At 34.9% G+C, this 20,032-nt stretch overlaps 1 protein-coding gene across 1 annotated transcript in view; it reads right to left on the bottom strand.

Annotated features, from left to right (window-relative positions):
• Nucleotides 1–20,032, bottom strand: part of CLYBL (citramalyl-CoA lyase) — a 385,303-nt gene that overhangs the window by 300,217 nt on the left and 65,054 nt on the right. The gene's annotated exons all lie outside the window — the stretch shown is intronic.

Here is a 20,032-nt window from a genome sequence, read left to right as displayed (position 1 = left end):
CTTTATCCTACATTTATGAACTCATAAAGAGAATTAAAATCTGATCAAACTCTTCAGAGAAAAGAATTTTTTTAATGTTGCAAGATTATAATATTTCTGAGGAATATTTGGCTATTTTCATTCCTTTGGAATTCAATGTTCCTTAAATGAGGGAATAATGAATACAATGACCATAAAGAATTGCCCTACGAGAGAGGAAATCAAACCTTGCTTCACAGAAATCTAAACATATGATTAATGCAAATAAGTGAATATAACAATTTAAAGGCATCGTTTCAACAGGTCAGAAAACCAACAAGGCATTCTATAGTTAGTATGGGCATGAGGGAATTTGGGCAAAAATGTTTGAGAGAGTATTCACCTATACACGTTTTTTAAAAATGGAAACTGAGGCAGTAATCATGAATGATCACTGTAAGAGGAATAATATTTGGACACCACTGTTCAATTTGCATTCTCCAGTACAACGCGGTGTTGTTTCCCTGGCTTCCTCCAATCTCTTATGTTTGTAGATATACACATTTCAGTCCAAGTCGTCCAGTTGCCATAACAACTTCATAAATTTTGTTCTCAAGTGTCCTTTTTAATCACATCATTTTTAAATTCTAGGGCTGGATGAGTCAGTATAGCATCTTAATTTATTCTGTTCACACCTTGCTCTTGAGGAGGGCTAGATATTTTGCCTTAGAAGCTCACAATCTGAAAATAACATAATCTCTTTTCTCCCTACAGATGAAGCAGCTGTTTTAAATATTATATTTTATGACTTTGTGATCAAATTTTTGAGAAATAAGTGACCTATAATGCCCAGAAAGAACTTTGGTGCTCATATATGGAAGAGATAGTGTTACATGCTGTAGTGTATATGATATGAAGTCAAGTTCTAAATGCCTGGAAATCACAAAACATTCTGCTTTATTTTAAGATTGTTAATATTTACACTATTAAAAATATTTTTGCTACTGTTATCCTTTAAATTTCTACATATTTTTCATTTATATGTATAAAATACATATAATAGATAAAATATATCCATTTTTTCATTAGACTCAAAGCTGTCTTAAGATGTAATAGTTTCGACAGTCCACATTAATTTTCAAGAGAATTCAGGATTGTTTAGGATATCATATCACTGAAGGAAAAAATAGAGAAATATGCTGATCTACAATACATGAAATATACTACCTTTGACTAATATCAGCAATCAAACAATGAAAAACAATATCTCTAACAAACAGGGAGGGGAGTGGCAGCAAAAAAAATTAAGCTGTGATTTTAGCACATGTAATGAAATCAAAGATATTTTCTTCTAAAGTTATTAAAATGCAGAGATGAGAATACAAAAAGTCTTGGAACTGTTTTCAAAGTTTAAATTTACTATGAATTTTAAAATATGTGAATATAGACTTTACCAACATAACATTCAAAGACATATGTTAAAATCAAGAAAAGTAAGTATTAGGGATACCTTTGGGGCAATTAATGATATTGGGCTTTTTTCCTTTAAAAGGAGTATTAACTTGTTAATGATCCCTTCTTTAACCGAGAAAAAGCAAGAGGGAAAAGCTGTTATAGCTCCATCTATTGATAGCTAATTAAAATGCGGGATTAGCACTATTCACCTAGGTAGCTGCAAAGTGTGAATAATGTTATTTTTAGTAAAGATTATAATAGCAAATTGTTATATGAAAAGTTACCTAGTCCTTTTACTTAAGAAAACCCCACAAAACTATACATGTCTTTAGTTCCCTGCCACTGAGGGAAAAACTCATACAACTCTTTTTAAATTATGTAAAAAGTGAAAAGAGGGTGGGATTCTTTACCCTTGAATATTAAATTAGGAAACAGCAGCATCAAAGGCAGGCTTGATCTGTTTTGCCTGAAAAATTAATAGGCTTTACAAAGTCCTCTACAATATATTCTGGGTATGAAAAATAGAGACTCTGGTGACACCAACAGTCCCAGGAATAAAATGCAGTTGTAGCCTGGAATTTGGAGGATATGAATTCAGACTCTAAAATGTACATGTATCTTTATACATCTTTTATTTAGTATATGTGTATATGTATATGCTATATATATATAGTATGAGATATATATATATTACAAGAGTGTATATACAAAAGTATATATTTATATATATAAAATATTGGTATATATATATATATATATATATATATATATATATATGGTGTATGTTTACTTAAATCAAAATCGATTCTGACATACTTCTAGTAAAGAAATCCTTCCCTTCTCCTACCATGTCTTTTTTTTTCTTCTGAAACCTCTTCTTATTTTTCCTTGTCCATTTTCCACCCCACTGCCATCAATGTCTTTTGGGAGGGGATGGCTGCCTGTTGCAGTGGAGGGTCTGGATGGTGTAGCCCTGCCTGGCCTAACACTAACTCTACTGTTTCAAAGAGTACAAAGTTGAAAGGATGGGGAGGAGGATTGTGAGGGGAAAGAGGAGGGAAGGAGAGGAAAGACATCAATTCAGCATTCCTCAGTGGCTTCAGATCTTTACAGTTGTTTTTTTTCCCTCTTCCCTCCTGGAAGGGTGAGGAGGGAACGATGACTTCAAAGGGAAAACTTTCTGCTTCATACACAGACGGGAGCTGTGATCCTATGCATGCTTTTATCATCAGGGTGATTAACACTCCTGATCATCATTATTATTGGTAATAATAAAACTATTTCTCTTTTTAAAAAAATAAACAAGCACCCCAACAACTTTTCATCCTTTTAGGCAGCTTGCTAATGAAGCTGTTAGTATTAATGGAGAGAATCAGTTGGTAGTATGTGGGGAGGGAGGTGTTAGCCCAACTGCAGCTCCCCTTCCATTTGCTTCCCTCAGAAGAAAGTGAAGAATACCTCTGGCAGGGAGATGACATGAAGACAGCCTTTTGCTTTCCCTAATCACACTTCCAGCTCTCGATCCCACCACTTCTCCATCAACAACATCCCTAAACTCTAGTCCTAAATGTTTAGGGTTGGGGGGTAGAAGGGGGGGGTGGATTGGGAGGAGAGCCAACGGAAAGGGGAGGGGTGTAGGCACTGATATTGCCAATTCAATACTAGGAAATTGTATGGGACAGGATAAGCAGGCATACAAGCTTTGGTCCTATGTCTGGAATTTCGGAAGGAAATAAAAGGATGCAAAGCAAATGTCTCCTTATGGCCCAGGATAAGCTTTATGTTAATTGGGGAAATACTGAAAAAAGAAAACCACCACAATGAACTGGCACCCACAGTTAAAAGATGATGGGGGTTAGTCAGGCACAGCAAAGTAGATGTTTTCTGAGTACTTTGGGATCCTTTGGGATCTGATTTGCAATGCAAAGGAAATATGATATTTTTTATGGTTTCTGGATTCAGTGAGAAGAATTATCAAAACTTTTTCCCCTAGGATTTAGGTCCCCCCCATGAATTTTAGTTTCAGGGGTACCTCCCCACCAAAACCTTCTTTTCCCATTTCTAGAGCTGCACAAGGTAAATTACTCTCCATATGCCAAACTATTTCATTAGTTCTTTATGAGAAAGGAAAGAAGAAAGAGAAGCATGGGTCTTAATTCCTAAAAAGGTCAGAAACTGAATTTTTAGAACAGCGTCTTCACTAAACAATGGCATAAAGGCTGGGAGAGTTTTCAAAAGACATATCAAAAGACAATCTAGTATAGAATTTAAACACTAGCAGCGAATCTGACACAGCAAAACCATTGTATTTTTCACAAGTTTTGTTTTTGCTATATACAGCTGTGTTTTCACAGATGCAAAGCCATGTGTCTCCACCAAAAGGTCTAGTCTTCCCTTCAGATGTGAATGCAGATCAAAGGTTCAAACACAGAAATACAAGATCCTTTTCCCTTTGGAACATGTTTTTATTTTTCTGCAGTGGCTGCAAACCAGAATTTCCATCTGTTGTCCTTATGCAGCATACAGGTTAACCTTACCAATAGGGTTTGAAGCACTGTTATCTCAGCTAAGACGGGCATACATGAATCGAGTTTGCATGTATTCTTTGAATATCTCCCCAAGATGTCCAAGAAGCAAAACCAATATTGCATTAGACAGTATCCAGATTAATCTGTGTACAAATTACTCATGGTCATCTACTAAACCATATACTCATACTTTGGTAAAACTGAGAAAATTTAAAATTTAAAATTTAAAATAAACAGTTTTGTTTTTGTACAATGTATCAAAGAAAGCAATATAGATTGTACTTTCCTAATTCATTTGTTTGTAGCACCTCTAACAAACAGCATATAATAAACAAGACACTACATGTTCCCTTAATGAGTTAAAGGTGATCACAAAAAATGAAGTCATTTGATAAAAAAACTTTATTATAAAATTATTATAGAAATTATCATATGAATAGTCTACTGATATGCCATTTCTGAAGGAAAATATTTTAATCTATCTTAAAAAACAATCTTAAAAATCTATTTAATCTTTAATTCTTTATTCCCTATACCCACCCACATTCCCCCATTACCCTTTGCTTTTATTAAACACTGTCTCAGAATGGTTGAAAAAAAGAAGCAGGGTGGTTTTTATCACCTACTCTACAAAATGGATAAAGTACCATGTAAACATTTGCTTTTATTAATGGTAAAAGAATGTTACAACAAAGGGAAGGAGAATTTGTAGGTATTTTTGAAAGTGTATCCCTTAAGGCCACTACATATTCTTTTAAAAATCTGTGTAGTTATCATTAATGACACACACATATACATATATCTTTTTTTTTTTTTAAGCATCAAAGCTTTGGCTGAAATCCTCTGAAAATTTTACAAAGGCAGCACAAGCAGGTCAGTCTTGTCTAAATATTAATATGTGAGTGCCATCTAGTGGCCATCTGCAATGGTGGCTTAGGGACAATCACTGGGAAACCCAAGCATCAAACACATTGTTGCTTTCCCCTTTCCTATCTACTAGCAGTGGCAGTTCTGTCTAAATAGCAAAGAACAGTGAAAATGTCTGGGGTAGAGAGCTTTGTGAGTCAAGAATGTACCATAATGTGCAACTGATGATGAAAGTGTGTGTGTATATATTTATGTATGTGTGTATCATACATATGTGTACACACACACATACACACACACACACAGACACACACACACACACACGGTTCCTGGATCCTAAGAACAATTGGTTTTCATTTGACAGTCTCTGCTCTAGGGCAATCCAATGGAAATAGAATGAAAAAAATTATGTTAGTGCTATAGAAAGTCCACTAAAGACCTTATCTAAGCTAAGTGTGGAATCTTAAATGGGATTTTTCTTCAACAATATCATGGTCAAGCTATCCCAAAATTTCATTAAATTAAGTCATAAATCAAATGAGAAGGGAACTTGGATTCCTAGATGCTTCCTGGTCCTTGAAATCAAGTCCCTTAAACTAGCCACTTGTGTTATGATACCAGACTGTTCCAGAAAGGATCTATAAAAGGCAAGCTGTAATCATCTGTAGCTGAAGAGATTCAGACACAATAATTACCTAGTAAAGGTAATGGCCTAAGTCACAATCAGTAACACTGGAAGACATGAAACAATAGTATTTTAATATATTTGAACACACACACACACACACACACACACACACACACACTTTCATCATCAGTTGCACATTATGGTACATTGACTCACAAAAGCAAAAATTTCGCACATTAGAGAGCCATTCCTACCTTTGGTGTCTTGTTTTCCTGACTTATCTTCTACAACAAAGAAGTTGGTTCCCAGAATATTTATACCTATATTTCAAAGTCTTTGAGAAAGTGAAGGAATGAAGGGAAGCAAGGGAAGTTATAATGCTACTGGTGGCTGATAATCTACCTTCATACTGAATAGTGTGTATTATACAAATATAAAAAAGTTTCTTTTTTTTTTTAAGGTTTTTTGCAAGGCAATGGGGTTAAGTGGCTTGCCCAAGGCCACACAGTTAGGTAATTATTAAATGTCTGAGGTAGGATTTGAACTCAGGTACTCCTGACTCCAGGGTCGGTGCTCTATCCACTGTACCACCTAGCTGCACCCCAAAAAATGTTTCTTAAAAGGTTATTTACACCATATTAAACAAATCCCTTTGGAGATGCAACCTGTCAATTGTTTCTTCAGGGACTACAGCCCGCAACTGAAGGAAGACTCAGAAAAAAAAAAAACCACATTCTTGTCACCAAAATCCTTAGCATTGCCAAATGGTTCAACATCAAAAATTTATATGATTTCATCAGTGGTACTGACATAAAAGAAAACACATTAGCATCTGCTTTGTTGCTGCACCTTAAGGACTATGGGACATTCTATTTACATTGTCTCACCCATTAGAATGTGAGCAACCTGAAAGACGAAAATATCTTACTTTTCTATTTTTTAGTATTTATAGTGTTGAGCACAGTGCTTTGTAAATAGTAAGCACTTAATGTTTTAGTTACCTATTGCTACCTATTGCAAAAATTCAAAACTCACTGCAAATTGCCCCCAAAAAACTTCTGAGTAAAACTTCTATAGGCTTTGAGCCTATAGAGGAGAAAGATTTGGTCATTTGAAGCCATCCAATTTAATTTCCTTCCTTGTTCTAGTTTTTTGTGTCTTGGAAGTAGACTTGATCAAATTTTTAGAGTAAAAGATTAGTTCATCTATGAGTTAGACCAACTCTATTACTTTAATTGTTCTATTAACAATTGGTTCTTTTATGTTAGAGGTTGATCTCTCCCTAATAGCTTAGAAAATAATATTCCTGAAAGGGATAACATATAATCACTCACCTCTCAAAAAGGGGGACTTTTTGTATGGTTTTCCTTAAGGGCAGAAGACTAGTGATTGTTTTAGTAGTTAGTAAATCCTGAATGGAGTGGGAATTGAAGAAAAAAAGGATGCCCATCTAATTACCAAGTTGGCACTATCTGTGAGAACATTGTATTTGATAATGGTGAGAAAGGAGAGGAAGGTAATAGTGATGATGATGTTATGATTAAAGGGAACAAGTAAATTAAGCCACTGGTTTACTATAATATTACTATATATTAGTTCATTGTAGGACTTCATAGTTTTGGACAAAGTCCAATAAAAATAACAATAAAGTTCAAAAAAGTCTAATAAAATCTTTCAAGAATGAAGAACTGTAAAGAATGTCAAGAGGAAGGAAGAAGAAAATAAGAGACAGAATGGGAAGTCGATGATAAAGGAAATAATAATAGTAATGTTAATATACAAGACAGTACTTTATGCTTTGTAATTGGACCATAAATAATAACTACCCCTATGTAATTTGCCCAGAATTACTAGGATCATGATCGGATCTGAGTATTTTCCAACTCTGTGCTTTTATTTTTCCATTAATTCTGTTCATGTCCCTTGCTGCATTTGTTATATGAGATCTTTCTTTCTGCCTTTGGAGGTCCTTGGGGTATATGCTCAATAATGGGATCTCTGGTTCAAAGGACATGATCTAACTCTATTCTTCAAACACTACTTTTGCCATAGCACTACTCTCTTCAAAGCCCTTATTGGCTTCCCAGTGCTTACAAGATGTAGTTCAAACTCCTTCTCTTGGCATTCAAGTCCCTCTATAATCTGGTTCTAAGGTAACTTAACTAAGTTAACAAGCTATTAAGTACCTCCTATGTGTGCCAGGCACTGTCCTTGGTACTGACCAACCTATCTGGGAATCAATGAAATAGGGAATAGGGCCCTGGACTAGGAAATCAAGGAAACTGTGTTTAAATGCCACCACAGATACTTATTTGTTTATATGATCCTGAACAAGTCACTTAACTTTGGTAGGCCTCAGTTTCCTTATCTATAAAATGAAGTAGCTGGTCTTAATGCCCTCTAAGATCCCTTCCACCTCTAAATCTATGATCCTACTTTTCTTTCAAAATAGTTTCATCAAACTGTATACTGACTAGAAACCTGCTTTCTTTTTATAGAGATAAAGTAGTCACTATCCCTCAGGTATAGTACTATGAGTCCACACATAGATATGGTGAGGAATTATATTTGAGAAGTATCTAAAAGACAGGCATTCAATAGGCAAGCTACTCAAAATATCACCAAGTTGACAGCAACCAAAGATGGTGACTGTGGCCTATCCAATAGATAGGATTCATGACAATTCAAAAACTACAGACACATGCCAAAACTAGAGGAAAAAGGCTCATATTCTGAAGTTCAAATTTGACTTTGGACATTTATTAGCTGTGCAACCCTGGACAAGTCATTTAACCCTGTTTGCCTCAGTTTCCTCCTCTGTAAAATGAGCTGGAGAAGGAAATTTCAAACCACTTTAGTATCTTTGTCAAGAAAACCCTAAATGGGGTCATGAAGAACCAAACACAACTGAAACAATTAAACAAGAATATGGACACATGGTGTCTGGGCCATTAAACAGTATGATCATAAGAACAAAAAACAGTGTTGGGCTAACATTGGTCCAACCATTCTCCTTCTCTTTCCCCACCCCACCCCATTTTAGAACACAGAATTCACTGAAAAAGAAGTGGCATGATCTCTCTGACAATGGAAAGGATGAGAGAAGATCAGTTCCTTTCCTTTTCTGTCCTTTATTGGCCCCCAATGGGATTGAATTATTTCCTCACTGGCACCAAAATTACAGATGAGAGACTAGTACAACTTGTATCAGTCCATCAACACTCAAAGCACAAGGATAATTCTTTCCTTTTCTTCTCTTCCTCCCCAACAGGTAATATTCCTTCCTTAGGGACAAATTCCACTATACATTTGGGGAATGTCATTTAATCATTCATAAGATGACATATTCTTTCAGAAACAATGCCTGGAGTTAAGTCTTGTAGTATAAAAAAAGGGGGTTCCAAGTGACTAAAATACTGCTAAGCTAGATCCAGCCCATCAGCATCTTAGGCCCAAATAACAAAGAAGAGCTATTAATAGCGCAACAGTGAATGCAAGAGGAAAACTGAATTAAATTGTGGGGTTTTTTTAAATCCACTATTTAGTGCCTAGAAAAGGGACAGACTGTGCAGCATCTGTGCTAGAGGGGACATGGAACCAATAAATAACAGCCATTTTTTACCATGCACAAGCAAAAAAAAAATAGAGTCTTTCAGAAGCCAAAGGCATTTTATGTCCCAGAAAAATTTATGTTTCAATTTTGGTATTTTGATTCAATTTGAAGTTGGTGTCTCCAGTGTACTATAGCTTACTCTATTATTTCTTCTAATCGCCAGACTTGAAGGGGGGAAAATAAAGAAGTTTAAATGACAGATTAAAATATTAATAAAACCTATAACTATACCTGTGTAAAACAGATTCATTCCAAAGTATACTGGCTCATGATTTGGTTGTACAAAAGCTGAGTAATACCCAAAGCTAGCTTGAATAAAATATTGTAATCCTAAAGCACCTTTTTTTACAAATGGAAGAAGTTAGGCTGCTGAGCTTACCAACAAGAAAAGTGAACTAACTTTCTAGTTTCAATGGTTAAAAGTAATGAGTATATGCAAGGTTTCTTTCTTTTTTTTTTTTCCACTAAGTTAATTTAACCAGAAATTTAAGACTTGTTTAAAGAGAGCCTTGATTCTCATAGCATTAGCAAACACTCTTCTTCAATAAAGCCTAGACTAATAAAGATTTCTCAGGTTTTGGCACACTTGACTTTCTTACCTGTTCATAAACCCATCATCTGAATAGTAAGACAAAGCTCCTAAGAAGCATATACATAGATACTCTCATCAGATCATTCTCCTCACATATAGAGAATAAGAAGCCTGGTCTCTAAACAAGACCTGTCAGTAGTGTTGTTTGGATTCAAAGAACAATGAATCTTTAATCTCATTGTTTCTAAAAAGCCTTATACATCCTTATATAAAAATTGGGAGAAAAAGAAATAAATCCGGAGCTTTCAGAAAAGCTGATATGTATGTAGAGCATTCTGAACAGTCAATTACTTTCAGATTTTTTTGTCCCAGGACTTTAAAAGTTAAAGGCATAGCTCTGCCAATTGTGATATGCCCTCTCCAGCAGAGACCACCCACAACTACTGATTTTCCATCTGGTGAACAAAACAGACATCTCCCTAATTATTTTTAAAAAGGAATTTTTCCCCCTAACATACTTTCTTTATTTGTCTGTGACCTGGAACTTAATGAAAAACCTGGTAGATGCCAACTTCATTTCTTGTAATGAAACATCCCATTTTTACCATTTTAACTGGATTTGTTTAAAAGCTGTGAGATAGAAATTATTACTCCTACAACTCCCTAACAACCTAAACCACCCAAGACAATTCGGACAAGTGACTATTTTCTTCTGAAATACCCAGCACATCTTGTTTAAATATTAACCACTGAAGTTTTCTCTTACTACCAAGCAGGAGGGAAAATGATTTTCAGTCTCTTCAACTGGGCACCCATACTGCTAATGTCAAAATCTATGGCTTTTTCCAACAAGATGGCCACCACTGCCAACAGCATGCTCAGAAATGCCAACTGTAATTAAAATCTGGCACCTTCCATGGGCACCAAATTTGCTTCTAATATCTTCTCGCTAAAATGTGTCTCAGCTTACATGGGACATGAGATGCTTCTTGACCTCTGAACTTCTGAAAAGCTCCCCAAGTAGAGAAATTGATGGCTGTTATCCTGAAAAATGAAATTTTAACATCTTAACTATCATCACATTATCCCTGCTTTCTTTCCTCCCATTGATTTTTTTTTTAGTTTAATGAGGCCCAAGAGAATCTGTACATATTGTCTTCACATAATTCCTTCCATTTTGCTTCTATAAATCTTAGTAAGATGCTTGCAAAATTAAATATTATCAAACAGAGGGCAATATATTAGTGTGGTAATGACTAAATCATAAAGAATTACTGTGGGGGAGGCTAGGTGGTATAGTGGATAGAGCACCAGCTCTGGAGTCAGGAGTACCAGGGTTCAAATCCAGCCTCAGATACTTAATAATTACCTAGTTGTGTGGCCTTGGGCAAGCTACTTAATCCTATTGCCTGGCCAAAAAAAACCAAAACAAAACACAAAGCCAAAAGAGGCTTAAAAAAAGAATTATTGTGAAACTAAATCTATGACATTTAGCATTCCTGGCAAAGGTTCCCTGTTACTGACTATAATATCAATTGTTCATTGATTACCATTTTGACCATCTCTCATAATATATCCTGCCTTGTGGGATCATAGCTCTCAATCCAGAAGGCAATTGTTCCACCCTCTCATTTTATAGATGAGGAAGTTAATGGAGAGAAGTCAAATGATCTACCTAAGGTAGCATTTGGAAGTAAGTGGCAAAGTGGTGATTTGAACTCAGATTCTGTGATTCTATATTCAGTACTCTTCCCATTACATGTGGTTTCCCACCCAAATCAGTCTTCTCATCTTTGTGACCTGCCATGAATTTACTGGATTTATTTATTTGTTTAGATTGAAGGATTCCTTGGATATCTTATTAAAATAGAGTAACATTGCACTACATTTATAGCATATAGGCATACAAATGGATTATCTCAATGGCTCCTTATCACCACCAAGATAAAATGATAAGTCTTATTTTTAGTATTCAAAGTCCTTCATAACTTGCCCTCCCCTATACCTTGCCAGCCTTCTTATACCTTTTACTCCCTCTATCCTCACCTCACATGTTCTTTCCCTCCACCCTCACCTCATATACTTTTCCATGCAAGGACTTTGGCTTTTTGCAGGCATTTTCACAGACTTTCTCTCATGCCTGGAATGCTCTCTCCTTATTTCCTAGCTTTCCTGGTTTCCTTAAAGTCTCAGCTAAAATCCCATCTTCTACATTAATCTTCATTAATTTCAGAACCTCCCTCTGTTGATTATTTTCAATTTATCCTGTTATACAGTTAGTTGGTGGGGTTTTTTTTTGGGGGGGGGGGGTTGTTTTGTGTTTTGTTTTGGATTTAGAGTCTTTATCATTAGATTGTGAGAGCAGGGGCTGTCTTTTGCCTTTCTTTTTATCCCTGGAAATTATCACAGAACCTGATGTGCTTTAACTGATTCTCTTCAAACATGTTTACTGACTGACTGCTATGGATAATTATACTGAGGACTAAGTTTGCATTGATGCAGAAAAGTCTGAATAATAAAGGAATTCTGGTTTTGTCAATGATGGTTTGGGGAATAGGTGGTGGCAGCAAAGATGAGAAAGGGCACACAGGTTGCATGGTTATACAAATATCTTTGTAGCGGAGAAACTCAAAATCCCCAAATACATTGAAAAACAAGGCTAGAAGAGTCAAGATGCCTACATTTGATGACACTGAATGAATGCCTTTCATTCACTTGGACCTATGAAAGAAAATGGCCCTCTAGATGATTTATGACTCTGTACAGTATTGAGAACTTGGTATGTAGGCTCATATAAATCTAGGGACTATTCATGATAATATAAAATAACAAACCATTTCCAAGAAGTCTTGTTTTAATTGCCCTTGAGGAAGACATGAAATTGTTCAGGATAAAAAAAACTAAATTTTGAAAATAAAAAGACTGCCTCACTTTTTCAGAAGGAATTTCCTCCCATTCTCTCTTTTGAGCTACTCAACAACATTCTGGACACCATCTTGAAATATATAGATCTTATGAATATTATTATATACAGACCATAATGGGCTTCATCTCAGATGGTTAGACTTCTTGTTAAATGAAAGGTCATCAAGGATATCAAAGGAACCATATACATGGAAGTATAGTGGAATAAACACTGGATTTGGACTCACATGAATTGGGTTTGAATCATGGTTTTCTTTTTACCTGTGTATAGACTTAAAGTCGTTGGACCTTAATTCCCTTACTTGGAAAATTAAGGGGTTGGATTTGATAAACTCTAAGTTTCCTTCCAGCTTTAGATCTATGATCCTTTGATAAAAATTACAGAGGAAACATAGAAAGCATTTCTGACATAAGTTCACCAGAAAAAGCTTTAGATGAGGTTTAAATGCCCACATTCTTTTTAAGAATAAAAGTGACTGGTTTTAGCATGGCCTAGATATCAGCTGCTAATGCAGACAAAATCCATTGTTAACTGAAACCTTTTTGCATTTAGTGTGCAGAAATTTTCTGCTCTAGAACAGCAGACATTCTGCCTGTCCACTTTTCTCTGTACCTTCTGCTTATTCCCTAGGATAAATTTTGTTCTTCTAATGCTTCATTTTTTAATATTTTCCCCTTAAGAATAAAAACTTTGCGTATGAATATAACACATTTAAGATTCCAATAGTTTGTACTGTTGAATAATATGGAGAGATATGGGCAGTCTTCAACTCAGGAAAAAATTAAGTTCATTTATTAATAGTAATAACAATAAATAATAATTTATGCAGAACACTCACAAAAACTTTGGAAGGGAAGTGCTAGTCCTCATATTTGTAGAGGCAAATAGATGTAAAGTGACTTGCCCAGGTTCATACAGCTAGTAAGGGTTAAAGATAGGATTTGAATTCAGGTCTTCCTGACACCAGGCACAGATCTCTGTCCTCTGCACCACCAAGCCTCTTCACTTGTACTTCAGTTGAGGATAAATGTTATAAAATGATAGCTAGATTTCCAGGCTATTCCACAAAAGATCTATCCAACCTATAAAGCACTTAGTAAAACAATTACTACTATAATTTAAGTACTAATAGCATAATTCAGGTAAACCTAATCAACATATATAAAGCACCTTTAATTACAGTTGGAGATCCCAAAGGAAAATAATATATCCACAACTCAAAGGCATCAAGAAGAAAAAAATGTGGAAATGAGATGCAGGAGAAAGAAAAAAAGTAGGAGAAGGATAAGAAGGAAGAAGAGCAAGAAGAGGAGGAGGAGGAGGAGGGGAGAAAAGAAAGATGAAAAGGAGAGAGATGAAGGAGGAGGAGGATATATATATATATATATATATATATATATATATATGTATAGATATATACAGAGAGAGAAAGAGAGCATTTTAAGATTTATGAAACATTTTACATTTATTATTTCATTTCATCCTCAAATCAACCCTGAGAAATAGGCACTAAAATTATAAAATCATATTTTATAAGTGAAGAAACTAGTGCTGAGAGAGGGTCACTGACTTGTCTAAAATCACACAGGGAATCAAGTATCTAAGGGGAAAACTCGAATTCAAGTCTTCTTGACTCCAAATGCAGCACTCTATCTGTGATGCTACCCCAGTTGACATTTTTTAATGTAAAATATTTCCATGTTAGTAACTTTATACAAAAAAGACTCAAATAAAAGAAAAATGAAAGAAAATGAAAAATAATAAGCTTCAGTCTGAATTCAATCAATATCAATTCTTTCTCTGGAGGCAGATAATATGCTTCATCATTAGTCCTTTGGGATTGTCTTGAATCATCGCATTGCTGAGAATAGACAATTTATTCATAGTTCTTCATCAAACAATATTGTTATTACTGTGAACAATGTTTTCCCTTGTTCTATTTACTTCACTATGTATCAGTTCATGTAAGTCTTTCTAGACTTATCTTGCTGGTGTTTTCTTATAGCACAATAATATTCCATTACAATTATATACCACAGCTTGTTTATCTATTCCCCAATTGATGGGCATCCATTTGATTTCCAATTATTGGCCACCATAAAGAGATCCAGGGGCAGCTAGGTGACACAATGGATAGAGCACTGGTGCTGAAGTCAGGAGGACCTGAGTTCAGATCCGACCTCAGACACTTAATAATTACCTAGCTGTGTGATCTATGGGCAAATCACTTAACCCCATAGCCTTGCAGAGAGAGAGAGAGAGAGAGAGAGAGAGAGAGAGAGAGAGAGAGAGAGAGAGAGAGAGAGAGAGAGATCCAGCTGAATCTTTCAACAACTATGAGAGGTGATGCTCCTGACCACCAGTATTTTAATTCTCTGCATATGCTTAAGAGAATGCTTTTCTCTATATATCATCTGTATAAAATAAAGGATTTATCTATGCTAGCTTGTCTGCTTGTATATTAAATTAGAGGAACAAAGTGGCAGGGGAGGATTGTAGAGGCTGAACATGAGGTAATTCATAAAATGACTGCTATTTGTATTCTTTATACCTTCATACTTCAAAAACCTGTTTTTATCAAGAGTTCTTTCAACAAAGATCCCAACTTCTTCATGACTTAATAAATGGTTTCAGGAGTTTATATGGCTAAAAAACACATTATCTAGTGACCAATATTTTATGACAAACTAAATCTAGCTAGGTTTCATCCTTGAAATGATGACTCCTCATTGGGATTCAACCTGAAACTCTTTCTAATTTGGAAGGACCTACCAGAGCTTCTGAGGAGATACTAATGACCCAGACCATTGTAAATAAAATGAATGCAACTTTCTTCTAAAATACTATCTAACTTAACTAGGGATTTCATTGATGGGGGAAACTCCCACCAAGGCACCTACCCTATTATGAACATCTTAGAAAATTTCCTGGGATATTTAGAAGATAAGTGACTTGCCTAGGTTCATTTAGTTACTCATTACATGTCAGAGGTCAACCTAGGTCTTCCAACCAAACTCTCAAAGATCTTATCATTTTCTTATGTCCCTGGAATAAGCCTACTACCTAATTACAATGCATGGGGACTGATAGATGCTCATAACTCAACTCAAGTACCCTTTTTCTTTTTTTCTACAATTGTTGATATCTTCTTTCACCCCCCAAATTATCAAATTACCTAGTTACCTTTATAAATTTTGATAGACAATATAAATAAATATTATCTCCCTCGATAAAATGTAGAAATTCTTAAGGACAAGGACTCTTCCATTTTTTGTTTCTTTTTTATCTTAATTTAATTTTTTACTTTCTTTCCTTAGAACCTAACAAAAAGGGGCAGCTAGGTGGCATAGTGGATAAAGCACCGGCCTTGGAGTCAGGAGTACCTGGGTTCAAATCTGGTCTCAGACACTTAATAATTACCTAGCTGTGTGGCCTTGGGCAAGCCACTTAACCCCATTTGCCTTGCCAAAAAAAACCCTAAAAAATAAAAGAACCTAACAAAAATTAAGTGATTAATAAATGAATAATTGGTTACTTGATTATAATCTATGCAAGAGAAGAATCCTCCCAGAGTCTAGTGTTCTGTTTAGAGAAAGCATTTAATAAATATTTTTCAAAATAAATTAATTGAATTGAAATGTTGGGCAAAAATATGAATTTACATGCATTCAGGAAAGTTGTTGAAAAAAGCATGGTGTCTATTGATTGACTGATTAGAAGCAGAAACTGAGTAGCTATGTTCCAATGGATAGCCACAGAGTATTAACAGGACCAGGATGATTTTTTTTAGGTTTTTTGCAAGGCAATGGAGTTTAAGTGGCTTGCCCAAGGATACACAGCTGGTAATTATTAGATATCTGAGCTCAAATTTGAACTCAGGTACTCCTGACTCCAGGGCCAGTGCTTCATCCCCTGCGCCACCTAGCCTACCCTTGGACCAGGATGATAAGCCAGAGTTGGAAAAAAGTCAGAAAAATTTACATACAGAGGTCAAAGCTATCAGCAAATTGGTCATTTTAGCAGGGAATCACATTCTCTTCTGTCTCCAAGGATGAGGGTGATCTCTAAGAAATTGTTAGAGACAATTTTTTTTTATTATAGAGACAATTTAAAAATCATCAGTGCAGCAAGAAAGGTTTATTCACCCACCTATTCAAGGCTATAAACATGGGTATACTCTTCAGGAAAAATCTCATTTCTCATATCTAAATCACAAATGCACACCAACTCTAGTTGGTGGTAGCCAAAAGTCACTCACATTCAGCAGCTGTTTTCACCAATAAATGGCTGTAGGAGAGGTCTTATCGTCAGGACCCTTACACATTAATATGGAAGAATTTTGAGGGCAGGGAATATTTTTCATTTCTGTGTTCTGTTCCGAGTCTGATGGGTTGTCTTGTGTAACTAGATATTAATGAATGCCTGTTGAATTAACCTGAAAAAGGCAAGTTTATCTATTGTTTCCTAAGTATCTATTGTTTCCTAACTTCTAACAATAGACTCAAAGCACTAAGTGGCACAGAGGATCAAGTGCTGGGTTGGCATCAAGAAAACTCACATTCCTGAATTCAAATTTTACCTCAGACACTTACTAGCTTTGTGACCTGGGCAAGTCACTTACCCTGTTTGTTTTCTTCAGTTTCCTTATCTGTAAAATGAGCTAGAGAAGGAAATGGAAAACTACTCCAGTATCTCAGACACAACTAAACAACAAATAATAGATTCATTGCTATTTACTCTTGATAAAAGTCAAAGTGCAGGGAGTAGTGAGCAGGGATGGCTTCTAACAGTTCTCTGTTGAGAATTACATCATTAGCACAATTTTCTTGGTTTCTGGGTGACTTTTTCACTAAAATTTTCACCAAAAACTTACTGAAAGAGTTGTTTTAAACAATATAGAGAGAACACAGACTCTCAAAATTCTCATACCTTTTCAGCTATAACCTTCTTTGTTTTTAACTTCATATTTTTAAATACAAGTATATAAAAGAATATATATGAATGTATGTATATACAATATGTATATGTAGTTAATTAGTGTGTATCCATATATAGATGTGTTATAATACATATATAAATATATATTTAAATTAAATATATAATGTATACATATGAATGTATATTTACTTATATTTTTCATTAAAACTGATAATAGGAAAACAACTAAACATTTCAACTTCAAAATCAATTCACTTAATATTTAGTTTTCTATGTTAAAAAGGGAAAAAAGGGAAAAATTATATTCATGAAGAGAAAAGAAAAATTAAAGGAAAATTATATTTAAAAAGCCCTGCATAAGATGAATAGGAAGAAACTGCATGGCTGCCTGATTTTCCCATGTGATTTTATAATTCTTTTCTACTCTTCAGGTTATAATGAGCAATACATCATATTTTTAAAACTTCCAAAAAAGAATTATATCATTTAGGGTCCTAATAGCTACAACAACATATTATTGAAGGTTTGGATGTCCAGAGGGGTAGCTACAGGCTAACTCCTAGAGAAAACAAACATACCAATACACACACACACACACACACACACACACACACATATAAACACAAACCCCATCACCACCACCACCACCACCACCACCACCCCTGATAAAATGCAGACATAGATTAATTTTTACAAAGTATTTTTGTTCATCTTCATGCTCTATGATTATGACCTAATACAATAAGTGTCAGAAAGATTTTAAAAATGAAATAAATAAAATTAGCTGTAGGTATTTTGGTAGGAACCCTGCCCATAGCAAAGTAAATTTTTACTAATATGGAACAATGATTTGGGTACTTTTCTCCCCAATATATACTTATGGCTATGTGCCTCGCTAATCTTTCTATCTTTTTGCATCAAGAGCAATAAGGTCCTTCAGGCTTTTGGCAAATAGGGGAGGGAAGGTAGAGGGGGAAAGGGGAAAGGGTTACTGCCCATTAAATTATCAGTTCCAGGCCTTGGCTTTCTAATTGAGAGCCGCAGGGTTACTTTCATCACTTGTCAACTTCAAACCCACACTCAATTTTTCCCTTTAGATGATGCCCATCTGTACCATAATGGTGTTTCTGACATATTGCAGCATGTACTTACTTCTTGATAGGAAGTTAGCCTCAGTAACTTAGCTTAACTAGTGGACAGGAGAGGGGAAACCTGCTAAATATGTATGTGTGTGTCTGTGTGTGTATGTTTTCTACATCTATCAATTACTGAAAATAACAGGTAAGAAGAAAACATCAGATTTTATACTTTCAATATGGTAGAGTTGATATCCTTTCACTGGCCTGAGCACTTATTCAAACTATTTTAATTAAGTAATTATGGACAAATAAAACACAAAAGATCATTTGATACAATAAAAAACAAATGGCTTAATATTTAAATATTAATTACTTAAGAGTAAACTTAACATCATATATTTTTAGAAAATATGTGAAAATAAATTTCATTTCAATCTAAATTACTTAAAATGAACTAAAATCAGAATTAGAAAGAAATAGTTATGTATATAACCTTGTTCTTCCATTGGATCTTTTTGAGTGTAAAACACATCCAACAAGTTTAAGTATGAAGGTAATTTGGGATTAAAGATCTCTAATTTTTATTATTGTGACCATCTCCCCTGTTCTCCCCCTGCCAAGAAGTACCATGATCGATGTCATAATAAATGACTTTTGAAAATCACTGAGGTTGAGAAGCTCATTATCCTGTAGACAACTTGGAGATGAGCCTCTCCAAAATTTAGGTAGAATGGTAAGCACACAAGTGTATACACAATCTATCACTAGCACCTAACTTACAAGTTTTTTCAACTTTCCGACTACCAAATCTCCCCAGGTACCATTCTACTCATTGAACTAAATCTGAACTTTTTTATTTTTAGTTGTAAAAAATAAATTAAAGCTTATATTTCTTTGATAATAACAATGATTAATAGCATTTATGTTGTACTTTAAGGTGTTTTTATGTCCTTACTTCCAGCAGGGATTGGCAAACTGCAGCCAAATCCAGACTGCTGCCTATTTTTGTATGTTTGGCAAGATAAGAATGTTTTTTATATTTTAAATAAAATCTTATTAGAACCCAGTCATGCTCATTCATTTATGTATTGTCTATGTTTGTTTTCATGCTACAACAGGAGAATGGAGTAGTTATGTCAGAAACTATCTATGATGCTCTTCCACTGTTGCTCAGCCTGTTACAAATCCCAATGATATAGTGTTTTATATATATATATATATATTTATATATACACACACACATGATTTTTTATTACTAGTTCTGCAGAACTGTCCTTAGTTACTATTAGTGAATATTAAACAGTTTCGAAAATTAGCTTTTGTCAAAGACTCAATAATGTTTTTCTTTCTTTTCTTTTTTTTTTTTTTTGGCATTTTCAAAGCAATGGGGTTAAGTGACTTGCCCAAGGTCACATAGCTAGGCAATTGTTAAGTGTCTGAGGCTGGATTTGAACTCAGGTCCCCCTGACTCCAGGGTCAGTGCTCTATCTACTGCATCACTTAGCTGA

The sequence above is a fragment of the Macrotis lagotis genome, chromosome 6, assembly GCF_037893015.1.
Source record: "Macrotis lagotis isolate mMagLag1 chromosome 6, bilby.v1.9.chrom.fasta, whole genome shotgun sequence".
In the NCBI taxonomy this organism is placed as follows: Eukaryota; Metazoa; Chordata; class Mammalia; order Peramelemorphia; family Peramelidae; genus Macrotis; species Macrotis lagotis.
The sequence above is the reverse complement of the archived record's forward strand: the minus strand, read 5'-3'. Positions and strand labels throughout refer to the sequence as shown.